Source organism: Mytilus galloprovincialis, chromosome 10 (genome assembly GCF_965363235.1).
Source record: "Mytilus galloprovincialis chromosome 10, xbMytGall1.hap1.1, whole genome shotgun sequence".
NCBI classification, from domain to species: domain Eukaryota; kingdom Metazoa; phylum Mollusca; class Bivalvia; order Mytilida; family Mytilidae; genus Mytilus; species Mytilus galloprovincialis.
This window is the reverse complement of record NC_134847.1, coordinates 50,025,847-50,040,852: the sequence shown is the minus strand read 5'-3', so window position 1 is coordinate 50,040,852 and position 15,006 is coordinate 50,025,847.

Below are 15,006 nucleotides of genomic sequence, written 5' to 3'. Positions count from 1 at the left end.
TAAGTAGAAGTCGTGTTTGTAATAATCATTCTACACCGAAAACATCTCTATCTAATAAGACGCCACAAACGTTCTTGTCAATGTTATTGTTTGGAAAGCAATAATGATAGGTGTTAAAAATGCTCTGATCTCCCATGTTTTCATCATGTTTTCATCATGTGAGTATGACATGATGAAGCAGCAGAATTTTCAGCATAAAACGATGTAGCACAAGTATAAGTTTTGCGCGGCATATTAGTCGCATCAATGTTCCTGTTTTCTATTGTTATGCTGCCATTTTTTCAACGTCTGAATTCCTATGAAATGTTTCCTGCACGTCCGACACACAGCTTGGTGTTACTCTTTGACCAAAGCAGTCACTGTTGCCAATTGGTGATGGCTTCTTAGTTGTATTGATAGTCGTACATTGAAGGCAATTCGAGACATTGTGATCTTGACTGCATATAGTCCGACATGTAAGTTCTTTTTCGGGGATGTCGCCGGTATTTATATTGACCTCCACGTGATGAATTTGTATATTCTGTATTGAAATGGTTTCTACCTCTTCTTCTCCTGCTCTGTTGTGACATGTAACTTTCTGAGAGCCTTGCTATATTGTAACGATAGTTGAATACATACAATTAGTATTTTTATTTTCCTCGCTTAATATTTGCAACGGTGCAACTGTTCCCATGAAATGTATTTTCCATAATCGAAAATTAGTAACTAAACAACGTTACGGGTATTAGAAAAATCAACAAAAAGTGAAGTAAATAGACAATAATCGTGCATTGACTTGACATATCAACGATTTAAGGATTCGGCCCTAAACAAAAATATTTAATTTTTGTAATTGTGTAGTTGTTATTTGTTTGATTTAAATTTTTGGGGAAATCCCCTTATTAAAAGGCCTCATACCTGGCGGAGAAATATACATCACAATGAACATGACACCACTGGTAATCTACACACGCAGAACAATTGGTTCTGCAATGAAAACCGTGAGAGGATTTTCCGGTTGTGCTTGAGTGGAGTAATTGTCACCGCTTCAAAAGGTATGTACATTTCTAAATCGTAATTTTCTTATTCGACTGATCAAAATATTGAAAATCGGAGAATGCTATGCTGTGGTGAAAACTTTAACGAAGAGATACGTGTATTATTTACTGTTGTACGTGGAGTTGAACTCCTACAAAAGCAGTTGCCGCACGAGAATTTGCTTTAAACAGTGACATTTAGATTTTAAAATGGTTCTTATTACAGACCCTCAAGTTCAAATTTACTTTTTATTCGGTCAATGGGTATGCATGTCGTTTTGGGCGGCGTGTACGCTGTCCGATGTTGATCGACATCCTAATAAATCTAAAAACCTCATTATTTTCAGGGGATCGGTTCTGATTGAGGACATCGTGAATGCGTGAGGGGACGTGAAATCATAATATAATATCCAAATTATGAGTCTTTGAAAGTTGCCTAAATGTGGTCAGATTGTTCATGAAAAAACACATTTGTGTGCATAAACAAAATTAATGAGATAGAATTTTGAAAAACATTGTGGGAAGATAGGTTTTACGAACAATAAAAGGAAAACATTTGTCAACGATTTGTTTCTAGCTACAAATAAAAGTTGAAAAATTTCATATCAGCCCAGTATATATTTTTTACGAAAAGAATGGATCGCGAAAACACAAATTTTGATATTTGTTTGAATATTTTGATTTATACAATACATCACAAAATTTTCTGTATATGAATATACAGTCTAACCAATAAATTGCAAATATGTCTCAAATAAAGGCAACAGAAGTAAACCGTTGTCGAAATTCATAAATTGATTGAGAAAAAACAAATTCGGACTACAAACTAAAACTGAGGGAAACACATCAAATATAAGAGGAAAACTACGACACAACAGCAACTCAAAATTAAACTTTAACACACACAGAAACGAATTACAATTTAACAATGGCCATTTTCCTGACTTGGCACAGGACATTTTAAGAAAAATGGTGGGATGAACCCGGTTTTGTGGCATGCCAAACCTCCCGCTTCTACGGCAATGGTAAATATATCATTTTAAGACAACATTACATGACAGGACTACAATACAAATAAATGAAAGAACATATAGAACAGAGAAACTCTCCAATTAAAGGTAACAGAAGGTACCAGGTTTAAAAAACACTTATACCAAAACTTCCAAAAAGTTGTGCCTAATACGGCTAGGGTTTCTGCCTGGAATAAGAACATCCTTGTTATTTTGAATAATTCATAATTTTGCAACCAATGATGTTTTATAAAATGACTATAATAGATATACATGATAAAATCGAAGTGATGACTAACTACACGATAAAAACGGATACATAAAACTACCTAAACCAGCACATAAAAATTCACAGCCGAGTTAGCCAAAACCATAAACGCACAAAGTGACGTAATATATGAATTTCTTAAACAATATCCCAAAAATAGGATACTAGACAGAATTCAGGATTAGATTTGCAATACTGATATAACATTTATCAATAACAATGAATATTACAATATTAATTAATATCAAATTGTAATAGTAAACAATACCGATTATTTGCCAAAATCCACGAATTTGGACACATATTTGAAATTTATTGGTAAGACTTTTATTCATAAATAGAAAACATGGTCATTTATTGTTATTTCAAAATTCTATCTCATAATTTATATTTATGCACACAAATTTCTTTTTTTATAAACAATCTTACCATATTAAGGCAACTTTTAACGACTGATAGCTCGTATATAAAGATATGATTTCAAGTCCCCTCACTTATTCACGATGTCCTCAATCAGAACTGATCCCCTCACGCATAACAAAATGAAAATATGAGGTTTTTAGATTTATTAAGATGTCTGTCAACACCGGACAGAGTCCACGCCGCCCAAAACGACATTCATACCCATTGACCGAATACAAAGTAAATTTGAACTTGTAGGTCTGTTGAAAGAACCATTTAAAAATCTAAATATCACTTTTTTAGGCAAATTATCGTGGGGCAACTGATATTGTAGGAGTTCAACTCCACGTAAAACAGTAAATGATACATGTATCTCTTCGTTAAATTATTCACCACAGCATAGCATTCTCCGATTTTCAATATTTTGATCAGTCGAATAAGAAAATTGCAATTTAGAAATGTACATACCTTTTGAAGCGGTGACAATTACTCCACTCAAGCACAACCGGAAAATCCTCTCACGATTTTCATTGCAGAACCAAATGTTCTGCGTGTGTAGATTACCAGCCGTGATGATGAAATGTACATCACCTGTTGAAACCAATCGATGGTGAACGAATGCGTTTGAGTATGGAATCAACAATAACATAACATATCATGATTTAAAGGTTTTAAAGAAAACATAGAACGAGTGCAGTATAAGATGTTTTATTTGTTTTATTTGAAAGTCAAATAATAGAAACTGAGCCAAAACGTAGAACTTTAAGCATTGTCTTAAATAACTTGATGTAAAATCAATTCATTGTCCTTTAAATTATCCACTTTTGATTGGTCTAGACGATAGGGTAACATTCAAACAAATTGTACCCGCCCAGCCATGTGATAGAGTAAATTAACACCCTCGTCTTAGCCAATCAAAATATGGCATTTTAACGTGAAGTATAATAAAATTAATTACCAAATCTCGTGGTTAAATGTTTATCTAGTATAGCTGATTAAACAGTTTGTTAAGTTATTTTATATCTCATTAAGTTTTACAAAAACAAAGCTATTTCGGCAATATATATACCTATCTATTTTAATTTTTGTATCAAATTAGGCAAAACGACCAAAAAATTGAAAATCGTGATTAAAAGATAATTACTCCAATAATGAGTTGTCGGATGATTTCCGGAATTTGTCTTCTATGATATTGTCCTGCTGTACATGTTTGCCATTATGATTATTAGTTTCTCTTTATCTATTACGATTTTCAAAAAGTAAGGGAAAAAACGGGAAAAAATCGTTATTTCAATAATTCAAATAATGAGTCAACTGATGATTTCAATCATTTTTATAATTTGTCTTTCTGACAATTTTTGCAATTTAAAGTTTCTCTCTATCTATTATAGTTTTAAAGATAATAGGCTAAAATGATAAAGTTTGTCATTTAAAGGCAATAACTCTAAAAGGAAATCGTCAGTTTTAACGTATTTTAAAAATAGTTAGAACTCAACATTCTAAATAAATTATCCTATCAGATTTTCTCTATTGATATATGTAACGGTTTTCAGAATAATAGACAAAACTCCCTATGGTCTATTTTTAGCTACGTCCTAGTGTTATCCAATTTAGATCTTTATTTAGGGGCCAGCTGAAGGACGGGTGCGGGAGTTTCTCGCTGCATTGAAGACCTATTGGTGACCTTCTGCTGTTGTCTGTTCTTTGGTCGGGTTGCTGTTTCTTTGACACATTCCCCATTTCCATTTTCAATTTTATTGGACCTGGACTTGGACTTCTTTTAAACTGAATTTCACTTTGTGTATTGCTGTGTGTTTAGCTGTAGCCCGCCTCTGGGTGAGAGATTTCCCCGCGAAGTTACTATAATCCAGCAGCAATGCGTTAAGAAAACACAAATAAACCCCAAACCCCTTTTTATAAAAAAAAATCGAGCTTATACTTGAATTTATTTTCATCGCATGGGTTTAAAATCTTCCTATCATGTGTTTGCCTACAATAATAATTATATAAGTATAACTTTTTTATGTTTCTGTCAACGTCGATTTTTAGCCAAGAAATTGAATAAACGAAAAACAATTATGTGTCTTGCCAGTCTCAGCCAAAATGGATGGCAAAATATTGTATTTATAACATTGTTATCATTTACTAGTATACTAGGCAAAAAAAGAAACGTTACATTGGTTTATAATTTGAAAATATATTAATTTCAAATATTTTTTTTATATGATTAAAACTAGTAACCTGAATGATTTATCTCTGTATGGATATGGAATCGAGTTGTCCTTTTGGTCATTAATTGTGTCGAACACGATTGTTAACAGAAGGTCGCATTAAAAAATGAAAAAGTTACACGTAAGTTAATGCCCCGTCTACGCCAAAATGAGAGAGAACGAGCTATTAGGATGTTGGCAGCAGGAATGACTCAAGTGCAGGTTGTAAATCATTTCAATGTCTCTAGAATGACTATTGCAAGGCTCAAGACTCGTCTTGAAGATACTGGCACAACAAATGATCGCCCCCGTAGTGGCAGGCCACGTGAAACGACGTTACGTCAAGACAGGCACATCCGCATCATTCATCTCCGGAATCGATTTATAAACGCGTCACAAGCTGCACGAAAAACCCACGGAAGACATAACAACAGACTATCTGCTCAAACAGTTCGTAACCGATTGCTTCAAGTTGGTCTAAGAGCTCGTCATCCATTGAAGGTACCTATAGGGATAGCAAGGCATCAAAATTTTCTTAGACAAGCAATTTTTCGCCGTTTTATACTCAGGAAAAACGAGCATTTTCTTATCGTTTTGTTAATTCGTACTAGTTAAATTTTACATATAAAGAAAGCTTACAAAAATTAGATTTTTCTACTGTATAATATATTGTATATTATATGTTGTAAAATACTAACATTTCCTCATAACAAAACGTAAGTCTGAAGAAATAGCACAAATGACGTTTATTTTGACCGCCGACGTTGCCGGTATTTTTAACACAGCTGGAAACAATGCAAAACCGGGATAGGTGGTAGGGTTATAGGTAGTTCACCTAAGTATGAAAACGAAAGTAGAGTTTCCAAATTTTCATATTATATTGGTTTCCAGAAGTAAATCGTATTAAAAGTATACTTAATTCCAGATTAAACTTTAAAAACAAAAGTTTATTAATCTTTTCTTGAAGCTATGAACTTGAAACAAACATAATCGTAAAATTCAAAACATTTACCTAAACGCACTCTCATGTCTCGTTCTCTCCATCGTCTGCCACCTACCCCGAAAATATCTCAAAGATTGTTAACAAGACATCAAAATGGATTTTGAAAACGTTGAGAACGTCACCGGCTGGAGTATCAGTGCCATCGACACTTTGCTTCTTTGCAACACGCTTCCTGGTAATTTATATTATTTATATGCATAGTCCGCACATTTAAACAATAATTTTCAGGTCCTTTATCCAAAAAATTCATTCTTTACACACTATTCGCTTTAGAATACTCTCATCGAAGTTGTTTTGAATGATTTTCAAGTAACAAATACCGATTAATCTTGAGGTTAATTTCTAGAACGTAAAGTACGATAAAAATAGATTTAGTTCGATTTTCTAAAAATCAACAGATTCGGGTGAAATGTTCTAAAAATAATTATCTAAAATCTAAGTGGGAAAAAACAAATAGATAACTTACAGTGTTAGAGTTCGACAAGAGAGAAAAATACGGCAAATAAATGATAAAAAAAAATCAATAAGCAAACAAAAATATAAAGTAAAAGTATGAAAAAAATCTACATTGAAACTCGTGATATCCGGATACGTTGATGGGGATCAAGGAGAATAATTCACAAAATATGCAGAATAAAGGGCTCAAAACATTTGTGAATCAAAAGAAAAGAGGGAAAAGCTAAAACAAAAAATCGAGATTAGAGAATAATGGGGTGTTGAAATATAAAAACTTAAAAGAATGGAGAATAACGGACACGAAATCTAAAGTTATATAATAGAGAGAAAAAAAAACAGCAAACAAAATAAAAAATAAAAAATACTAACGAAATGTAATGACACCTCCCGTCCAGCCACCTGTAATATACACACTAATATCACCCCCCAAAGAATACATGGCAATAGTTTAACACAATAAACGTGTATAAAAAATTATAATTGCAAATAGTTATAATTTTTGCTGGAGATACAGTTAAATAAAGATTTTTCAGTTCAATGTCTGTCAATAGGCATGCTAATAGATCTGTAACAAGTCAATGATGAAAATAATGAGAATAAACTATGAACAAAATCAAATCTTAAGTTACACTCATCATAGACAAGCAACTTAATTCCAAGTGGAAAAAACATTAAAAAAAATCAATAAAAAAGGAACACACGGCAGCAGTCTAACAAAATAAAATGATAAAAATACTATTTTCAAAAAGGTACACTTTCTGCTGGAGATTTATCTTGAAATGGTAATGTGTCCGTCATATGTCCTTTTCAACTAAAAATCTTTAAATGTATATGAATTGCTAAAGCGTTGAAAATTGTGTTTGATTTAAAATCTAGCAACTCTCCCCCAATTCTCATTGTTGTTGGTATTGGTATTTGTGCTATAATCTGGACAGGCTTTTGGCTTGCAAGGTATGAAAATAGTGCTTTGGTGTCCGGTGGTAATGCATCGTCTGGCTGCCCAGAAGATTTCAAAACTTATCTCTTTTCGAAAGGAAAAACTTGTAGATTGAAAAGATTTGAACATACTAGATTCAATATTATTTTTGAAAATGCAGGTGCTGTGATTTATCACAGAAATGATATTATTGAATTTTTCTCAAAATCGTCATCATCATCCCTTAATATGCTTCAAAAGTCTGTGCTATCTGATCTTCAAGATAAAACGATATTTCAGGAGATTTTATCGGTGGCAAGTATTGGACAAATTATAACCACTCCATTTCTGAGGCTTATTGATAGCAAAACAGTTGCAACACACATTTTGGATTTAAATCAACATTTTCTACAATTACAAATAAATTTAAAACAGTGGTCAAAAGATCCAAGTGACTTAATATCAGGTGAAACTGTTTTGTTCCCTGAAGTTCCGCCATGCAAAGATGACATCTTTGATGCCGTATTTTTAAACCATCTGTTACCAGATACAGATGTGATTTCAGAATCAGCCAGTTTAATGTCCACTCATCTGTATCTTACTGTGTCTCGCCTCTTAAAAAATCAGTTACCCGAAGGTTGTCATGGTGCTGATAACGAAACAATACGTGAAGAATCGTTAACGGTTCCAAAACACAATCGTACAAGTGAAAAGAACTTTGCAGATTTTAAGCAGATTCGCCACTTTAAACCAAATGCATCCATTGAACACATAGAGGCTACTTTAATGTGGGTTAACAACAAAACTGTCGAATGGCTTGATTTAATGGATCCTGAAATTAAAAATGCTAAAATTACTTTAGCTATGAAACGAGCGCCTGACTTTATCAGTAAATGGCATGAGCGTAAAATTCAATTAAAACAAAACCGTCTTGAAAAGTTAAAGAAAAGGAAACCGAAAAGGCAAGGAAAGATGCTCAAAGTATAAAAAATAAACAGACTGCATTAGATACACTTCAAATGCTCAATTTACAGCCATGCAACACAGTCCAAGATGTAACTGAAATGCTCCAGAAATGTAAGACTGAAAATGAAAAAGAATCCGCCTTAAAAGCTCAAATTACATTTTACAAATTTGTGATTATCCTTCCAAATGTTGAACACAAACTCTTTTTCTTTTCTAAAGATAAAAAGAAATTTAATTCAGAACAGTTAATGTTGAATTTTGTGAAAATTCTAAATAAAAAAACTACCTATTTTTATGCAGCGTCATAGGATGGTGCGACTAATGGACTCGGGTACGGATTCGATGGAATAGGCAAACATGGAGACAGGTTCTTTTTACTGATGAATCTAAATTCAACTTGAAATTTAGCGACGGCAGAGCCAGGAGGCGCAATGAACGATTTTCTGATGCGTGCGTGCAGGAACCAGATCGGTGCTGGCAAAATCAATGTATGGGACGGAATAACCTACCTGGGACGCACCGAGCTCAAAATCATCGTTGGTAACCTTAATGCAACAAGGTATAGGGACGCAATTCTTGCTCCAGTTGTTCTCCCGTTTTTCCGAAGACATCGTTTTAACTACGTTTTTCAGCAGGACAACGTCCGTTGTCACGTGGCACATATTTCGATTACTTTTTGGAGAATAACCATATTCGTGTGTTGTCTCGGCCAGCAATGTCTCCAGATGTATCACCAATTGAACATCTTTGGAACGAACTTGGACGACGTATTAGAAATAGCCAAAATCCACTGGAAACGCTCGCCCAGCTCCGAACAGAACTTTTTCAGGGAATGGAACAACATCCCTCAAGACATGAGCTTTATTCGACATCTTGTTGATTCCATGCGACGGAGGTGGCAGGCGTTCATAAATGCAAGAGGTGGTCATACTAGGTATTGACATGTTAACCAGAATTCTGTATTCGTCCTGTTGAAATGTCGAAAATGTGCAATATTGTTTTCAATAGAGAAAACTGTTTATTGTTCTCTTTAACATTATGTTAGCTAACTATTTTATTAATTGTTGTTATAAAAAAATTAAACGATCTTACAAGCATGTAACGTTTCTTTTTTGTCTAGTATATTAATGTATAATTAATTGAACAATGGAGGTATTTGTCAATCACAATACATGTAGTTTATCAAAAGCCTATTTTTTTTAATGTTTTATAGTATTGTAAAAGAGACGATGACGAAGAAGGTTTTTTAACGGCATTTGATTACCCAAGAGGGTCTAGCACGGTCTGGTATTCAAGCAAAAACAATACAAACAGGCTACAAAAATATGTGATATATTTGGAAAAAAATCAAAAGAAAGACGCTCTTGTAAGATGTTTTCGTAATAGTTAACTTAAGGATGTATTCTTCTGACTTTTCAGTCTCGTTCAGTCTCGTTGAAATCTCGTTCTTGAATTATTTCCAAAACATATGATAGAAGTGGAAAATATCAATGATTTTTAAAAATATTATAATCAAACATCATAACTCTGTGAAAAAATTGTGTATTTACCATGAACGGTTTTTGAATAATCCAGTTTTCAAATTTTACGACCATTCAAGTCAGTATTTTTAGTCAAAATTTTGAGAAAATGGGTGAGGGATACAAAAAATGATTTTACAAGAATAATATACATCCCATCTCATTTTGGTCTTTTCAAATTTCTTAGATATGTATTTTTTCAATAATTTATAACAAAAAAGGTGAATTAATATGCATTTTGTTCTTTAAAATGAGAAAAATCATAAAACTACAAAATTGGCAGTATGGTAAATTTTACACAAAAAAGCATCAAAATATGATAAAACTTTCTTATATTAACACCTACCTATAGTTTTTGTAAGTTAAATTTATTCAGATTGGTCCACTTCATCTTTATGGAAAGTATGAAAAAAAGTTTAATTGTGGAACTGTGATTTTTTTCACGATAATAGCCCAAAAATAGGTAAAAATCGATGAAAAGTGAGAAAATCATCAAAATTGGGCATTTTCAAAGGGCCGTAGCAAAAAAAGAAGCACACCACCATATGATTTTTTCTTCACTAATTGTTTTGTTACAGTCTTATAAACCTAAAAATCAGGTATAGAACAAAAGTTTAATTCTAGAAATTTTTGGCTCCTCAGAGGTGTACATCCTTAAGTTAAATTAAGTTTATCCGACATTTTTTTTTTTATTAAATAAAATATCTGCATAGAACAACCTACCAAAATGGGAAAAAAATGCTGAACTCCATATGCTATAAAGAAAAGTAAAAAAAAAATGAACGTTCGAATCACGATTATGAATAATACGCTCTGTGAATAAACTTCTCCGTACATGCGTACAGTACAGTATTGCACCTGTCCTCATATCTTATTAACCGAAAAGCTTCTTTTGTGTTATTACAAAAAGTTAATGAAATTCGTATTGATTTGTTATCTAAAATGTACTAGTTTAATCCAGGATAAGTATAGTAATGAGGCATTCTTCCTAAATCCTTGATTTAATCAAGATGTGACGCCTTAATTGAATAAACTTCCTAATTATACGTCACTCGCCTGTTTTCAAATATTTAAGCGTAATATTTTTAACGCGTTTTACAGTAAAGTAAAATGATCAATAAAATTCAGATTTGAAATGGTGAATGTTTCAAAGAGACAACAAACTGACCAAAGATCAGACAGTCTTAGTCCACCAATGTGTCTTCAATACAGCGAGAAAATCCCGAATCCCGGAAATGCCCATATTAGCACAAGATTTTAAATCCCCTTTTAGCGAAAATCGACATTATTAATGCCAATTTTAGCGACATTAATTATTTATAAAAATTTAGATAGAATCAATAAAGCGCAATAAAAAAAGGATTATGTCAATTCCAATACAACACTAAAAGTCTAAAAGGTTATAACTCAAGTGTTACAGGTCCGTTCTGGCCTACAATGTATATCATACATAGAGAACGTATGTGCTTGAAGGGCTCTTGGTATTCTCCTATGTGCAATACTGTTCAACAAATTGTAGTAGAAACCTTTTATTTGATTTAAAATACGTAGAAATTGTATGTATTTTAAATAGTACTTTATTTTACTCCGTAATACAAAAGTGTATTAGTGCCACACATTTTTGTTTTCTTCATTTCTTTCTACTAGTATGTTATATAACGCAAACCTTAAACAAAGTTTGCTAAATTACACAAACCTGTTGCTTGATAATCCAACTAGTTGCGTTATAGCGCAAACACTTGTTTTATCTTTTATTTCTTTTATCAAAAATTTTCACATCAAAACTCATTTTTTTTTCTTTAAAACAATTCATTTTTAAGCCGACAGATCATTAAAGAATCTTTATCATATTATCATACATTGAGAATTCAACAAACGATTTTTTACATCAAAACTCTTTTTTTTTTTCTTTTTAAATAATTCATTTTAAAGCCGAAGGCCATTTTGTATACTTGACTTCATAGTTTCCAATTGTGTGAACTTTTTTTTTTTTTTGGAAAGCTGCCAACGTACATGTACGTCAGCATCTTTATTTGTTTCAAGCGCTATAACGCACAAAGTAGTACCATAGTTACTTTTAATTGAGATATAAAGTAACATTTATAATGTTCTTTTTAAGTTGTATATTGTTTTGTATTATAGTTAGGAAAATGTAAATAAATATATTTGAAACATAATTTGGTAATTTTAAATTAAGAAATTAAAGAAAAAACATTTTTATGTAACTTGTAGTTTTGGCCTGGTTTTGGACCATAACTACATTTATGCATTATAATTTTTGTTAATAACTTATAAATTCTTTCGTTATCATGTTTTTTTTTCATCCTGTTTACTTTTGTAATCCTATTTGCTGCAGTCAATAATGGGTTACTAGGACGTTCAGAAATTAGACTATAAACTGATCAAGCCGCTATAGAATTAATAGTGAGTTTCTTGATATTCTAGGCGTCAGTCGATCCCGGCCTGCCTCTATATCGACAGCAATGCCATGCACCATCCTAGGCATTGTCACAGCTAGTTTCCCCACAACATGTAAAGACTCAGAACCAGCTCTCACAATTGTAGTTCGTCTGTTGAGAGTCTGTCGGGAATCAACACAACAGCCAACTTCACAATATATAATCTATATACCATACACATGGATTACAATGTTGTCCTTTATTTATGTTAATATAATAATTGCTATACAAGTTTTTCCATATTGCTATATGTATATTGGTTATAATGATTTGGACTTAACTAAATTACTATCAAATTGTACTGGCAGACTTACATGTAAATGCCGGGTATTTACAAAATACTGCTTTCAAATGATACAATTAACATCAAATGTAAATTTAATATGAAAGTTTTTGAATTTTAAATATTCAAAACTTAATATATGATTAAAATCATAAGGTTTCCGTTATTTCACAAAGTTTTTCGTTATAACCATGATAACCCAAACATAGGTAGAAATATAAAGAAGTCATTGGCATGAGCTAATACATAATAATCATTTAAAAAAACATATATAATATACTCTAATATCCAATGGTGCTGCATCGAAATAAAAGGCTAACCTGAAACCGGGGAAAATGTCATACTACTATTTTCCATGTATATCGATTGAAACTCTTAGCTTCTCGCCGTGATGCGATGTTAAAAAAATCAGCATCAAAACAAATAAAAAAGGGTCATATTCCCCCGAACAAAACTAACATCTACAAACTTAACTGACCATTCAATACAAATAAATAAACCATTCTACAATTACAAGTGAGAAATGAATTGAAAAATAACACCTGTCCTTGTTAATGGAATAATGGTGTGACAACAAAACGATTAGCGGCAATAAATACGTGTTTAATCAACGCTAAAAAGTTGTCTTATTTTATGTTTTAATTTTAATTTTTACACAATGACATACATTCATGATGTTAGTCACACCCATGATCTATATCCAATTGTTTTCAGCAGAATACAAATATCGTGATTGTTTCATTGACACTCATACCACAACTTCTTACTGAGCTACCATTTGATTTGTATGGCAGATTTGTATAGGATAAAATTTGAAAAAAAGACGGGATGACAATTTTTTTATAACAAAAAAAAAGTCAGAAGAAGCTAATAGAAAAGGCAGGACAGAGATTACAGCATAAAAAATACAGGAAAACACTTTTCATCCTAGCTCCCCTTTAAATCATAAGGAAGTTAGTTCCCTTTTATCTATTTTGGCCTTATGTGTATGGTCATCACCTAATGCTTATATACTCTCATACATTGACCATACACGGATGTGGTCTGAGTTATTAATCCGATGAAACTAAAGTTACTTGTACTGCACATTGCATAAATTATGATTATCCTTCAAGGAGTCATAAATTACGTATAAAACATGCACTTATATGCAGCCATTCATAAGAACATACGTACCGTACAAGAAAGTAGTACAACATGTACATATCTTAAGCAAAATTGTTCCTATGCATACATGTAGCTTTAACTTTGTCAATATGTACAATATTGGGTATCCAATAAAAGCTCATTTCTCGGAATCACTGTAGAACCCATGGTAAAAGTTTCCCCTGAATGCATAAAAGATGTGGGCCATGTTGCTCAGTTGAGATAACCTGTTCTACGCAACTTTCGAAAACCAGTGCACTTGTACTTGTATGAAATTCAAGATAATTATGTTTATTTTGCCATACATACCCTCCAAAAATTCATTGGCAAACATTACTATAATAGAACAATAAAATATATGGGGAATCCCCCGATAACGCAAAATCAGTACATGCACAGCAGCAAAATCAGTTCATACACAGCAGCAAAATCAGTACATGCACAGCAGCAAAATCAGTACATACACAGCAGCAAAATCAGTACATGCACAGCAGCAAAATCAGTACATACACAGCAGCAAAATCAGTACATGCACAGCAGCAAAATCAGTACATGCACAGCAGCAAAAACACACAAAAAGCATAGAAACAGTGGTTTCATTGATGCTCTTATTCTAATGTTGTGACGGAGGTTTTATGGTTTTTGTTGGAGCAGGCTTAACATGGAGATCACTTGTTTTTGTTGGTATTATGATTGTCTTTGGTGGTTTCGAAATTGATTTCATGGTGTTGATTGGCCTCCTTTCGTTTGCTTATTTCTCCTACGGTTCTTGTAGGTAGAACGATGTCTGGACATCTGGGGACTACATGTCGTTGTTATGGACTAGCTTGGCAGCGAGAGTGGGACTCACGTCTTCTTATCCTTTTAGTTAATGAAATAGAAAAAGACAACTCAATTTGCTGGTAGGAACAAGGATTGTAATGTAATGTAATTCTTTTCTTTTCTTATCATAAAATATCACAGTGCATAACAGTAAATAACATTATCATTTGACTATAACACATGTATTTCTATTTCAAATATTGCTTACATTAACTTATGAACTACGTTCATCCTATTTGTTATACATGGAGTGAATAACCCCATGAAACGCATTTACTAAACTTTATATATATTTACATTTATATTTATTGAATTATTTCCTATTAATTTGCAATTAATTTCTTTCTTTAAATAACTTTAAGTAACAGTATATAACTTACCTTTTTAATGAAATAAAAAATACAATTCAATTTGCTGGTAGGAACAAGCTTAAGGATTGTAATGTACGGGCAGTAGACTTATATTTGCTTTTGTAGTCACTATTCATTACCCGACATTCCTGTTCCCAACCGAGATTGAGCTTCTTTTA